Source organism: Camelus ferus, chromosome 21 (assembly GCF_009834535.1).
Source record: "Camelus ferus isolate YT-003-E chromosome 21, BCGSAC_Cfer_1.0, whole genome shotgun sequence".
Lineage (NCBI taxonomy): Eukaryota > Metazoa > Chordata > Mammalia > Artiodactyla > Camelidae > Camelus > Camelus ferus.
The window spans coordinates 23,774,205-23,786,386 of NC_045716.1; the positions used below are offsets into that span (position 1 = coordinate 23,774,205).

A 12,182-nucleotide genomic window follows, 5' to 3' on the forward strand; every position below is an offset into this window, starting at 1 on the left:
TTTCATGCAAAATAACTAAATGTGTCTAAGTTTTTCTTTGACTGGGACAATCTTACAGGGCAGACTCCATCTTCCCTTATCTGCACAAAAACTTTCTCCAAAGCATATCAATCCAAGGGAGAGAGGAAATGAGAGTTGGAACCAGTTTAGTGGCCAGAGGATATCTGATCAACAAGGTCAAAAGAATTTGGTCACTGATTGAATCTGGAGGTAAAGAATAGGAAGGAATCTAGGGTTATTTCGAGGATCCTTACTTGGGCAAGTGCATGAAGGATGAGGTCATTCAATGAGGCAAGGAACAAAATGAGAGACAGAAAATGGTAACATCAGTTTTGCATATCATGAGCTTGAGAGTCCCAAGAAAGACTCAGGTGGAGCTTTCTTGTGAGCAAATGGATATAAACGTCTCTATTTCATACAAGAGATGAGACTCAAGTCATCTGTATAGAGGTAGATTATTGAACTGGGTGAACGTCCACGTTCTGGAGCCAAATGCTATCCAAGCAAGAGTCTGGACTTTATCATTAATCTGCTATGTACCTCAGGCAACTTACTCAAGATCTCTATCCCTCATGTAGAGATTACAGATAATGACAGTACCTACTTTAACACTGTTGTGAAGATTGTGATGATACATGAAATGCTACCAAGCGTACAACAAGCATTCAGTATATGTTTGCCATTACAGATGGAGCTACAGGCTTGACTGAATGAGGGGGCAGAGAGTGAGAACCAAGGCTAGAATATTGAGAAAACTCGCCATTAAAAGCTCAGCCCACAGTCACATAACAAGTAGGTGGTGGAAACAAGATTTGAAACATAATTTTGTCTCCCAAGTCCAAGCTCTTTTCACTGAAAAGGGAAGAGTTCTGTTAAAGGTTCAATAGTTCAAGTAAAACGAGGAATGAAATTTTCCCATTGTTTTGGTAACTTGACACCTCTGATTTAAAAACAGCTATTTCTGTGGAAAGATAATGATGTAAACTTTGTTGGAAAACCTAGGAGGGAACAGGTTTTAAGGAGTTGGACATGACAAAAGAAGTTCAGAGTAGTGAACCAGCCTCACTTCTCCTATAAGAAAATCAAAAATTAATTTCTAACCAAATCCCTTAGGTTTCTCCCACCCTTAAGTGCCTTGGCGTGTAGGGGTTCTGGGGTGAGGGTTGAGAAAATGGTCAGTAGAAGATAATTTTTGAGAATTAAGCAGGGACTAGATGATGTAGCATCTTGGAAGCCACAGTAAAGACACTGGATATTTTTGTGTTGTAAGAAAAATGCATAACATGAAACTTACCATCTTATTCATTTCTAAGTATACAGTTCAATAGTGTTAAGTATACTCCACTGTTGTGCAACCAATCTCCAGAAATGTCTCATCTTGCAAAACTGAAACTCTCTACCTATTAGACAACAACTCCCTATTTCTCCCTCCCCTAGCCCCTGGTAACCACCATTCTACCTTCTGTTTCTATGAATTTGACTACTTTAGATAACTCATGTAACTATATTTGTCTTTTTGTGACTGGCTTATTTCATTTCAAATAATGTCCTCAAGATTCATTCATGCTGCAGTATGCATCAGAATTTCCTCCATCTTTAAGACTGACAATCTTGCACTGTAAGTATAGTACTACATTGTTTGTCTGTTCTTCTGTTGATGGACATATGGGTTACTTGCACCTTTTGGTACTTTGAGTAACACTGCTATGAATATAGGTGTGCAAATGTCTCTTTGAGATCCTGCTTTCAATTCTTTTGGATACATACCAGAAATGGGATTGCCGGATAATATGGTAATTTTTTTACTTTTAATATTTTGAGGAACTATCATACTTTTCCACAGGAGCTGCAGAATTTGACATTCCCACCAACAATGCACAGGGGTTCCAATTTCTCCACATCCTCACCAACATTTGTTATTTTCTGTTCTTTTTGATAGTAGCTATCCTAATGGGTATGAGGTGGTATCTCATTGTGGTTTTGATTTACATTTCTCTAATGATTAGGTAGTTGAGCATCTGATCATTATACATCGTCTTTGGAGACGTGACTATTCAAGTCCCTTGCCCTTTTTTTAATCAGGTTATTTTTTGTTCTTATTGTTGAGTTATAGGACTTCTTTATATACTTAGGACATTAACTCTTTATAAAGTAAGTGATTTGCAAATATTTTCTCCCATACCATTGGTTGTCTTTTCATTCTGTTGTGTCTTTTGATGCACAGAAGTTTTTAAGTTTAACCTAGTCCATTTGTCTATTTTTGTTTTGGGCACTTGTGCAACAGGTTGAATTCTATTCTGATTTGACAAGGAAGCCTTTGAAGGATTTTGAGCTTGAGATAATCATATGATTTTCTTGTTTGAAAAAAATCATTCTAAGTGCTTGATAGAGGATAGATTTTAGCTGGGATTAAAGGCAAGAGTAGAAACAGAATAACAGGAAAATGACCTATGTTTGCAATTAGTGTAAAAAATTATAGTAGCTGGGGACAGGACTGAGGTGACAGAGGGAGCAAAATTTTACAATTGGTATATATTTAAAAGAATCAAAAGAACTAGCTGATGCATTCATTGTGGAGGGTAAGAGAGAGGATGGATTCAAGAATAACTCTCAGATCTTTGAGCTTGTGATTTCTTCCTGCTTACAAACAGAGAATAACAAGTTGCAAAGGGAAGAAATGGAGGCCCATCATTGGGTTCCCCATCACTTAAATGCATATCTGCCTTTACCAACTGTTCTGGTCACTAGAACTAGTAATAAATTACTCTAAAATCCAGCAGCTTAAAACAACCTTATTCCACTTATAATTTTGTAGGTAAGGTATTTGGAAGGGCTTAGCTGGTGGCTCCCACCTAACGTCTCTTACGCGCTTATAGTCAGATGTCACTTGGGGTTTCAATCATCTGAAGGCTCAACTAGGTCAAACGTAAGAGATGGCTCACTCGTATGACTGGAAGCTGATGCTGGCTGTCAGCTGGGAGCTGGGCTGGGCCACTGCCTGGAGCACTGATATGTGGCCTCTGCAGCCTGGCAGTCCTAAGGTGAGACACCTGACATGACTCCCGGCCTTCCCCAAGAAAACCGAGTGGAAGCTTCATGGTCTTTTCTGAACTAGCCGCAAAAATGACATAGAATCACTTTCTTCGTATTCCACCCATTACAAGCAAGTCACTGAGATCAACTCAAATTCAAACAGAAGAACCCCCACCTTTCAAAGAGAGAAATGCCAAACAATTTAAGGACATATTTTAAAACTACTACAGTTACCTTGTCCACTTTCTCTGGTATGAAAACTTTAAAGTTTAAGGGTGTAAGGGAATCTCTCAGTTACAACATAGATATGGGAGGCAGAAGAGAGGCCAGCTGCCTGGAGGTAAAGGAATATGTGGTGTCTTGGAATTCAGTGGGATAATCTATATGGGCTCAAACAGGAGCTCAAGGACAGAATTCGGAGGGACACTACCAAAGGCTTGAGTAGCATCCACTTAAAGTCAGTCCTTCAAGATTCATCCAGGGCTAGGAATTTTCCCCTTTACTGCTAGTAACTTGCTATAACTGAACTTTATTCAAACTACTTAATAACAATATTATTTATTCTACCACATGAAATAAAAGGAAGGGAAACTGACTCAATATGCATCACTTTTCTCACAATAAAGCAAAGTAAAATATCATTATGCACCCTTATAAACTATAGAACTGATGAGCAAAGACAGCAACAAAAACTTACCTAAAGGTACGGACTGAGTGGTACAGTTGCAATTTAACTCAGATGGTCTGCCTCAAACCCCATGTTCCTTCTCCTACAGGCTACTGACTAGCACCACTTCTGACACACAATGGATCCAAATTAAGCAACAGTCTCCTTCCCTGTCTTCCTCTGAAAACCAGTGCGCGGCTCTACTTTTAGAGCCAAAAAGAGAAAGCAAATCTTCATACTCACTCAGCAAGGTCTCTTTCCTTCCTTGGCAGTAAGGTTTTAACAGGACATCAGTTGAACCTGAAATTCTCTAAGTTTATCAAAATCCAAGCTGATATTCTTTTGATTTCAAGGCACATTTCGTTCCAGAAAAATACACCATATAAAATTAAAATGTATAAAAGACATTAATCATTACCTAATGATGTAATTTCAGGGTCTAAACAAGGAGTTCTGTCTGGCAATCATACCACCAAAGTGACCATTTACTCCTAAGATGTAAATATTTACGGGACCAAAGGACATGAGGAGGAAATGAATAAATTACAACGCATATCCTATGCTGTCACCAAAGTGACTCAGATTTTGGCAATAAGATCGTGGCTTTAATTTAACAAATGATTTATCTACATAGCACCAGATTAAAAAGAACAAAATGGTCTCTTGGCTTTTGTGGGGCCATACTGCCAGCAGTTTTGATTCCTCTTCCCTTCCAAGGACTTGTTCCACTCTTCTCTCCTAACCTGTCACATGAGGAACAGCTGGGACAATACATATCTATGGATGTCTGGGCTCTAGCCACGTGCCAAACACATCTCCACACATCTTCCAACAGAAAGCTGAGGATAAGAATTAGACTGATCAGAATCCAGATAATATGGTTGTTGTCCTGGCTCTCAATGAATATCATTCTTTCATTAGAAAGACTAAAGGAAATGATTAATCATTTAATTGTCAGATTCTATACTAGATTTTGGAGATAACAAAGACAAGAAAGACAGATCTGTTTTTCAGGAATTCACTGCCCATGGAGGAAAGATATGACAGTGTGAAAAGTAGAATAAAAAAGATATTACTAATGTGCAGCAGTGGTTGAAAGTAGAGAGTGCTGGCTAACTATACTTAGTGGTAAGGAAGAGCTGGTTCAGATGAGCCTTTTGAGTTTAGGAGAAACGTGCATTGAATCTCTACAACTGGACATATGCCAGGTTGACCAGGGAAGGAGAGTATTCCAGGGGAGTTAACTATCCTTGCAAAATCCCAAAGATAAAAAAATAAAGACGTGCTAAAGGAACTGACAGTAGCTCAGCACAGCTAAGATATAAGATGAATGTGAGGGACATGGCGTAATGTGGTTCTGGAAACCTCGGAACCAGACCAAAAGGCTCCTTGGAAGCCCTCCTAAGGTGTTTTGGTCTCTGTGGTCTGATAGCAAGAACCAACAAAGGGTTTTAAGCAGAGAACACATGATTATATTTGCACTTTAAAAGGTCATTTTTGGGGCAAGACACGAAGGGGATGACATCAGTGGCAAGAAGACCAGATCCGAGACCACTGCGGCATCTAGGCAATATCCTGCAGGACCTCACGGTATCTGGTACCTTAAAAGAAGTTGTACATGTATGATAATATCTAACGTTTATGTAAAACGTACTATATGGCAAACACTTCCATACATTGCCCTCTCAGTTACTCCATGAGAGAGAGAATGCCACACTCCCACTTTACTGATAAGGAGAGAGGCACCGTGATGCAGTAATTAGCTATGGCCACAAAAGCTAGAATTTGAACCCCAGCGGTGTGACTCTGTAAAGTTTTTCTTCTTAACACAAGACACCACTTATAGCTGTGAAGTCTGTCCACTGTCCAGAGGTGCCCACAGGGAGCAAGTCCAAGAAATCCAATCCGCGTCCACTTAAGAACCCACCCACCCCCAGCACAAAGCTATGTCCACCTGAGTACTTGTTTCTTCCCCCAGGCGCCCTTCACTTGCCAAGCTCTGTGTCCAGAGGACAGGCCCACGCAAAGAGGAAGCCTCCCTACCTCACACAGAGGCGCCAGAGCTAGCTGTGCCCCTGCCTGTTCCACAGCACAGCACGGACTACTCTGTGTGGGAGGACACTTGGAAGGGTATTTGATTAAGCAGTTTGTAATGATGAATGTGGAAACGGATAAATAAACTGCACTACACACTTCTACTGGAATGTTATGGAGCATTTAAAAGGAATGGACTATTTATTATGTGTATATTGATTTTTTAAACATAGCAATGAGTGAATCAAGCTGTAAATCAAGTGCAGTACACTACGTAGATTTTAAAGCCCAAAAATCATTACATTTTATACACAGACACACTCACCAAATTTGTGTCAGTGGTTGCTTTCGCGGAGAGGACGAGATCAGAACTTGAGGGAAGACCACAGCAGACTTAAATGTACCTGTAAGGTTTTATTCCTTTTATTAAGACTTGAAGCAAAAATGACAAAATACTTATTACTATCAATTCTGGATGACAGGCATGCAATTACTCAAAGTAAAAACAGTGTTTATTTTTTAAGATTAAGTTTAGTAGGAAACTGGGAATAGAAGACTTAGAAGGCTATGCTGTGTGATCAGAAAGCGGAACTTCAGGAGTTCTGGATTCAGAGGTGGAGCAGTTCCAGACGATGACAAGGCTCAGGGTGCAGCCACTGAATGGCTGGCTAAAGGGGAGGTGGAGGTGGAAATCAATGGACTATAAGAATGAAGGATCCAGATGCATCACCAAGATGCTGGTTGAGTTTTCCAGAATGATGGCAAAAGCCAGGGTGGAAAGAGACAGGAGCCAAGGTCCTCATTAAATATGGTTATAGGGCAAGGAGATCGGTTGAGGGAACAATGAGGTTGGAAAGAGGGTGGAGTGTGCATGCATCAGTGGAAGAATGGTCGTTGAAAGGAGCCAGGGTGGTGAGCAAAGGCAAGCTGAGCCCATCTCCAGCCACAACCCCACGAGGGAGAATGAGTTCCCTGCACTGGAACTGCTGAAAAGTCGTGTCACTCAGGAAAAGTCTGCTTTCAGTTAAGGTGAGGAGATAGTCACCTCAAAAATCCTACCAAACTCTAACTTTCTAATCCAATAACCCAGAACTATGGGTTCAATCAGAGAGGAGTGGTAGATGTCGCCAACAAACAAAAGAAGGAGAACTGAGGACTCCTTACACTGGAAGTCAAGCTGCCAGACACACCAAGGGGAAGGGAATGATGAAAGAGATTATCGCAAAGCAAAGCCAGCCAGGCAGCAAAATAAGCAGTCTTGGGAAATCAAGTTGGCACCGAATGTGTGAAATGACCTGAGGGAGCACATAGAGGCATCTGAGATCATTGTCAAGAGAGAATTCCAGTTCAGGATTTGGTGTTGGCTCTGGAAACAGCTCTGGGAATGTGTTGAGGGATGAATGGAGAGAGGGGCCCACATATGAAGAGATTTGAGGTTGACAGTCCAGATGGACCCACACGGACAAGGTAAAACCATATCCTAAGACTCAAATCTTTAGAGATAGAATAGAGAAGTGACGAGATCAGAATGGTAAAGAGAAAGAGAGGCCAGTATCCAGGAAGGGAACAGGAGCAACTGGAACTTTCAGACGTTTTGGGCTAAGAGACACTCAGCCCCCTCACTCATGCCAAGACATGCCAAACCCCATTTTCTCCTCCACGGCACTGAGGGGCCTCCGTACAAGGCCTGCAGTCACATTGCTGACACCAAGAGAGGCACGTGTTCCCTCAGATCTAGGATGTCCACACTTAGAGAGGACTGTTTGTTGATACTGGAAATCTTCGTTTAAAGAGACTCCTTTACTTCTGGGCAGAGGATTTGGGCTACAAAGCAGACTGGTGACCCTGATCAAGGTCTCATTCAGAAAATACAGCAATGCCTTTCTGAGAAAAAAAAAAAAAAACCACCACCCTCACGCCCGCTCTCGGACAAGGGAAGAACGCAGACCCACTCACTGCATCCTGCTCTTTATTCGTCTCCAACTCCCCCCATCCCTGTTTACACAATCTCTATTCAGCGTAGATGCAGAGCAGAAAAAAATAAAGGTTCTGGGCAATCGCACCTTCTTTCAAACTGGAATGACTCATATCTGCGCTTGCCTTTCGCATTTACAGGAGAAGAATGCTGATGTCTTCAACCTCAGGTCCCACAGTTTGGGATGAGGGGCCCTGGGAACATGCCTGTGTGAAGCCCACAGGGGACGGGGAAGACCTCATTAACACTGCACACAGTTGGCCACAGCCATTTCTGTAGCTCTAAAATGTTTCACTTCCAACCATCTCAAGATTCAGCAAAATAAAATCACTCTACAGGATAAAATAACTGCTTATCAAATCTATTAACTTCTTAATAACTCTAAGTTACTTGTTACGGGAAACCAGTTTGGTAAGAGCACCAAACCCTCCTGGCCCACCTCAATACCACCACCACTCTTGAAATGAAGAGTCCGGCTGTGTTTACTGAGCTGGGGAGAGAGTCACTGGAGGAAGGAGAAGGTGGGGGGACAGAGCAGGACTGCAGTGAGGCACTAACACCCAGTCTTCAGACTTGGCTGCCTTCTCCTACAAAGCAAAACCAGGGCAGGTGCAGAGTTCTTTCAGCCATCTGTACACCCCTGCATATACACAGCTAACTGGAAACACTTTCTTCATTGTGCCGGGGAATGATGTGCACACTGTGCCCAAAATAACCCTGTCTGGACCTACTACCTCCCTCTGTGGCCACTGTCATCTCCTGCAGGTCTCACTCCTCACTCAAAAAATTCCAACACCCCTTCCTACCACACCTGTGGTCACATCTTGATGAAGCCAGGCTGCCTGTCTTGAGCAGCAGCCCCAAAGAGTAAGAGAACAGAGGCTGTCTCAATGGCCCATTGAAATCCCCAGAACTAATAATTATAGTTAACTCTTGTTGAACATTAATATGTGGCAGCACTGCTCTAAGAATTAATCACTATAACTCTGTGAGAGAAGTACTATTCTTATCCATATTTCACAGAAGAGAAAACTGAGCCACAGAGAGGCTTAGTAGCTTTCCCAGAGACACACAGCTAGTAATTGGCAGAACAAGGATTTGAGCCCAGGCGATCTTATTCCAGAGCCCATATTCTTAACCCTGGTGTGGTTCTGCCCCTTGGAAGAAACCAAACAGCTAACATGGTTACATGGAGAAATATGTAATTTACATTTTGTGGCCCTGCCTCTCAATGAGTTTTCACTCCTTTCCTCTCAATGTTTACATTTCATGCTTTAGATGTGATGCTTTCAGTCTTTACATCTAAAATGGAACAGGGTACGCAGTGCTATCTTGTCATAATGGAGTGAAAAACAGGTTTCAGTGGGAGTACCATCCCCAAGTAAAATTCAGGGGCAGCCCGGTCCTGTGCTCATGTCTTCATCAAGATTGACTCCAAGTATCCAACTCTGCAGACCAGATAGATGGCATGAGCACTAACAGATTCAAGCATTCAGAGGGCAGAGCAGGTTTGGAGAACCTTAGTTTAGTTTATTCCCCCAGTCAATACGTATTTTCAGAGCTTGGAGTATCTGATACTGTGCTGGATTCTGGGGACACGATAGAAAAGTAGACAGAGTCCTTATCCTCTGGCAGCATTCATTCCAGAATACGCTAGAGGAGACTGAGAATAAACAAGCAAACAACACGTAAGAAACAAGATGCCATGACAAAATAACCCAGGGAGTCTCTTTTATATGGGGCATTCAGAAATGTAGCAGATTTGAGATCCTCAGAGATATGCAGGACATACAGTTCCCAATGCCATGCCCTCTTTATGCCTTTCTGCTAACTATTGGGAATTTCCCAATTAAAGAACAGCTCTGGATGTTGTAATGCAAACTTCTTGACCTGGTGCTCAAGGCCCTGCTCCAGCCCTGCCCTACCTATATACCTCTTCCCATCACCACTTCCAAACACACCTTTTCCATTCCATTTAAGCTAATCTCTCATTGTGCCGTCTCATGTTCACTCCAACTCTGTTCTCTCCCTCCACCTGTTTATTCTACCCATCCTTCAAGATGAGGTTTCCTCATTTTTGTCCACTACAGGCTTTCCAAGCTCCCCTCTCCTCTAAACTACTAGTTCTCAGACATTAACTACCTGAAAATGCAGCCTTCTGTCCTTCACTGCTATTTCACAAGTGCCATCATCAAGGAATTTTTACACAGGGTACCACAATCTCCTCACGCAAGTGTGGGCAGAAAGGGAAGGGGATTCAGCACATGTCCAGCGTTCTCAGGGCCAGAGGCTGAGAGAACTGACGCAGGCTCAGGAAGGCAACTCGAGGGACCAAGAACAGTGAGCAAAGGGCACAATTTCTAACAGGAAGACACAGAGCCTCCAAGCAAGTGGACAGATCTCTACAGCTGTAAACAAACGTGGCAAGGAGACAGTTCTGGAGGGTAACTAAGGATCCAGGTGAGACATGTAATCAAAGCCTAGGAGTGGAGAACAAGCGTAAGCCTGGTCTCACACTGGTCCAACACAGGTAGCGGGAGTGCAGACCCGTGACTGAGGGATAACCGGGCACCACGTATCAACTGGCAACAAAAGGAATCTGGGGGAGAGTTCAGGAACCTAGACACCAAGATTGGGTGACTAAGTTTGAGAATCTGACTCAGTTCGAAGGGTAAGCTGTAGACGGAGATCATCAGTGGACTTGTTTGGGAGAAGTAGGGAAAGGAGACGAAACAGAGGAAATGAAAGCCTAAAACGCTTATGGACAGATTATTAGTCCCTTAGGTGTAGGGGCCATGCCTCAATTCTCTCCTCCGCAGCACTCAGCAGATACATATTTAGTGATTACATAACAAAGAAAGATCAAACAGAGTTTGGTATTGCCCAATGAAAGTAAATATGCCAAGACAACTTGAGTCATCACTTAAGCAAGCAAAGTATTGTGGCATCTTTACAAGAAGCCTCCATCACCCTGGCAAACACAGAGGGTAATGTGATCTGGTGAAGGGAGATGCGGCTAGAAATGAGGAGGGGAAAGTACACCAACTTTGCAGCAAACTCCCGTCGACCTTAGACAAGTCATTTCACCTCTCGGAGCCTCAATTATCTCATCTATAAAAGGGTAACTGCAACTGCTCCAAATTTTTCATAGTATCTAAAACACTCTTCACCCAGATCTCTGCTTGGCTAACTGCATTTCTTTTGAATCTTTGCTCAAATCCTGCCTCCCTGATGAGCCCTATCCTAGCCACCCTATTCAATACAGTAATCTGCTCGATCCAACAACCCCACCCACCCCTACACTCTCTGGCTTATATTTTTCTTTTTCATAACACTTCTAACACCCTATAAAATTCACCTATTATCTTTATTGCTGCCTGCTAGAATGTAGGCTCCATGACAGCACGAGTCTTTGTTCTAGTTCACTGATGTATACCAAGTCTCTGATAGCATCTGGAGCAGAGTAGGCATCCAACAAATATTTGAAGGATAAATATATGAATGAATCAAATAACGGCCACAATCTTGTGGAAGAAAAAAACTACAGTAACAAATCAATCGTATTCTCCCTGCAGCCAAGGTCTCCTGCCTACACCCTCAAGAATTGCTAAAATGCAGTGATACCCTAAACTCTCATGAAATCTGGGGACCCAAATGGGCAAACACATCCCAGGTGTTCTGGGGCCACCTGCTGGCAACTCTACTTAGTAGCTATCTCAGCATTTAAAACGACAGGAATTTCCAGCGGAGAACCGAGTTACAAGGAACCTCTCCCCTCAGCCAGTGAGGGCACTCAGGCTACACACAAGAAACAGAAACCTAGACCACAAATCAGGAGCTTCCAAAAGTTCCCGGAAGGGAGAGTTAAAACCTCCTCTGAAGGACCACATGTCCCAGCGTTTCCCAGAACCTACTTCCACTACATTAAGAACAGTAAGTGGCACGTACCGAGCCCTCATCTCTCAGGCACAGTTCCAAGCACCTTCTCGTTTTATTTAATCCGGGCATCAATCCCTTGGTGAACCTACCACCATTACCATTTTAGAGATGAATAGTTGCCTTTTAAAGTGAATGTTTTAAGTGAAGCTGCGACCCCATTTAAATTAAAATACTGATAGGAAAACTCAAGCCAGGGTGTGCGCCCGGTGCCGGGGAGCCCCAGCGCACCTGCGGGGCAGGTGTGAGGGCCCAGCAGCCCTCCCCTCAACTCAGTCGGGCGCCACCTCAGTCCTGGGCTCTGGATCCCACAGGCCGCCCCGCTTCACTCTGGTCACCTCAGAAGGAGGATGCGCCCCAGCAGCCCGCGTGAGCTGTGCGCCAGGGACTCTTTCCAGGCCTCCGACGCCCCCAACAGCCTTTCTCGGCTGAGCCGGCTGCGCCCCGCCCCTCTTCCCGGAAGTGCAGCGTCTCTTCCCGGAAGTGGCTCTCTCCACTTCCCTGGGCGCCAGGGGACGCTGTGCGCACCGGCGCCTC

General features: G+C 43.4%; 1 long non-coding RNA gene across 1 annotated transcript in view; it reads right to left on the minus strand.

Moving 5' to 3' along the window:
* Positions 1–11,851, minus strand: part of LOC116658741 — a 45,456-nt gene extending 33,605 nt beyond the window's left edge. The window contains exons 1-2 of the long non-coding RNA XR_004314028.1: positions 11,658–11,851; positions 6,060–6,138 (exon numbers count right to left, since the gene is read on the minus strand). This is a non-coding gene — a long non-coding RNA (uncharacterized LOC116658741). The remainder of the gene's footprint in view (positions 1–6,059; positions 6,139–11,657) is intronic.
* Positions 11,852–12,182: the final 331 nt, after the last annotated feature.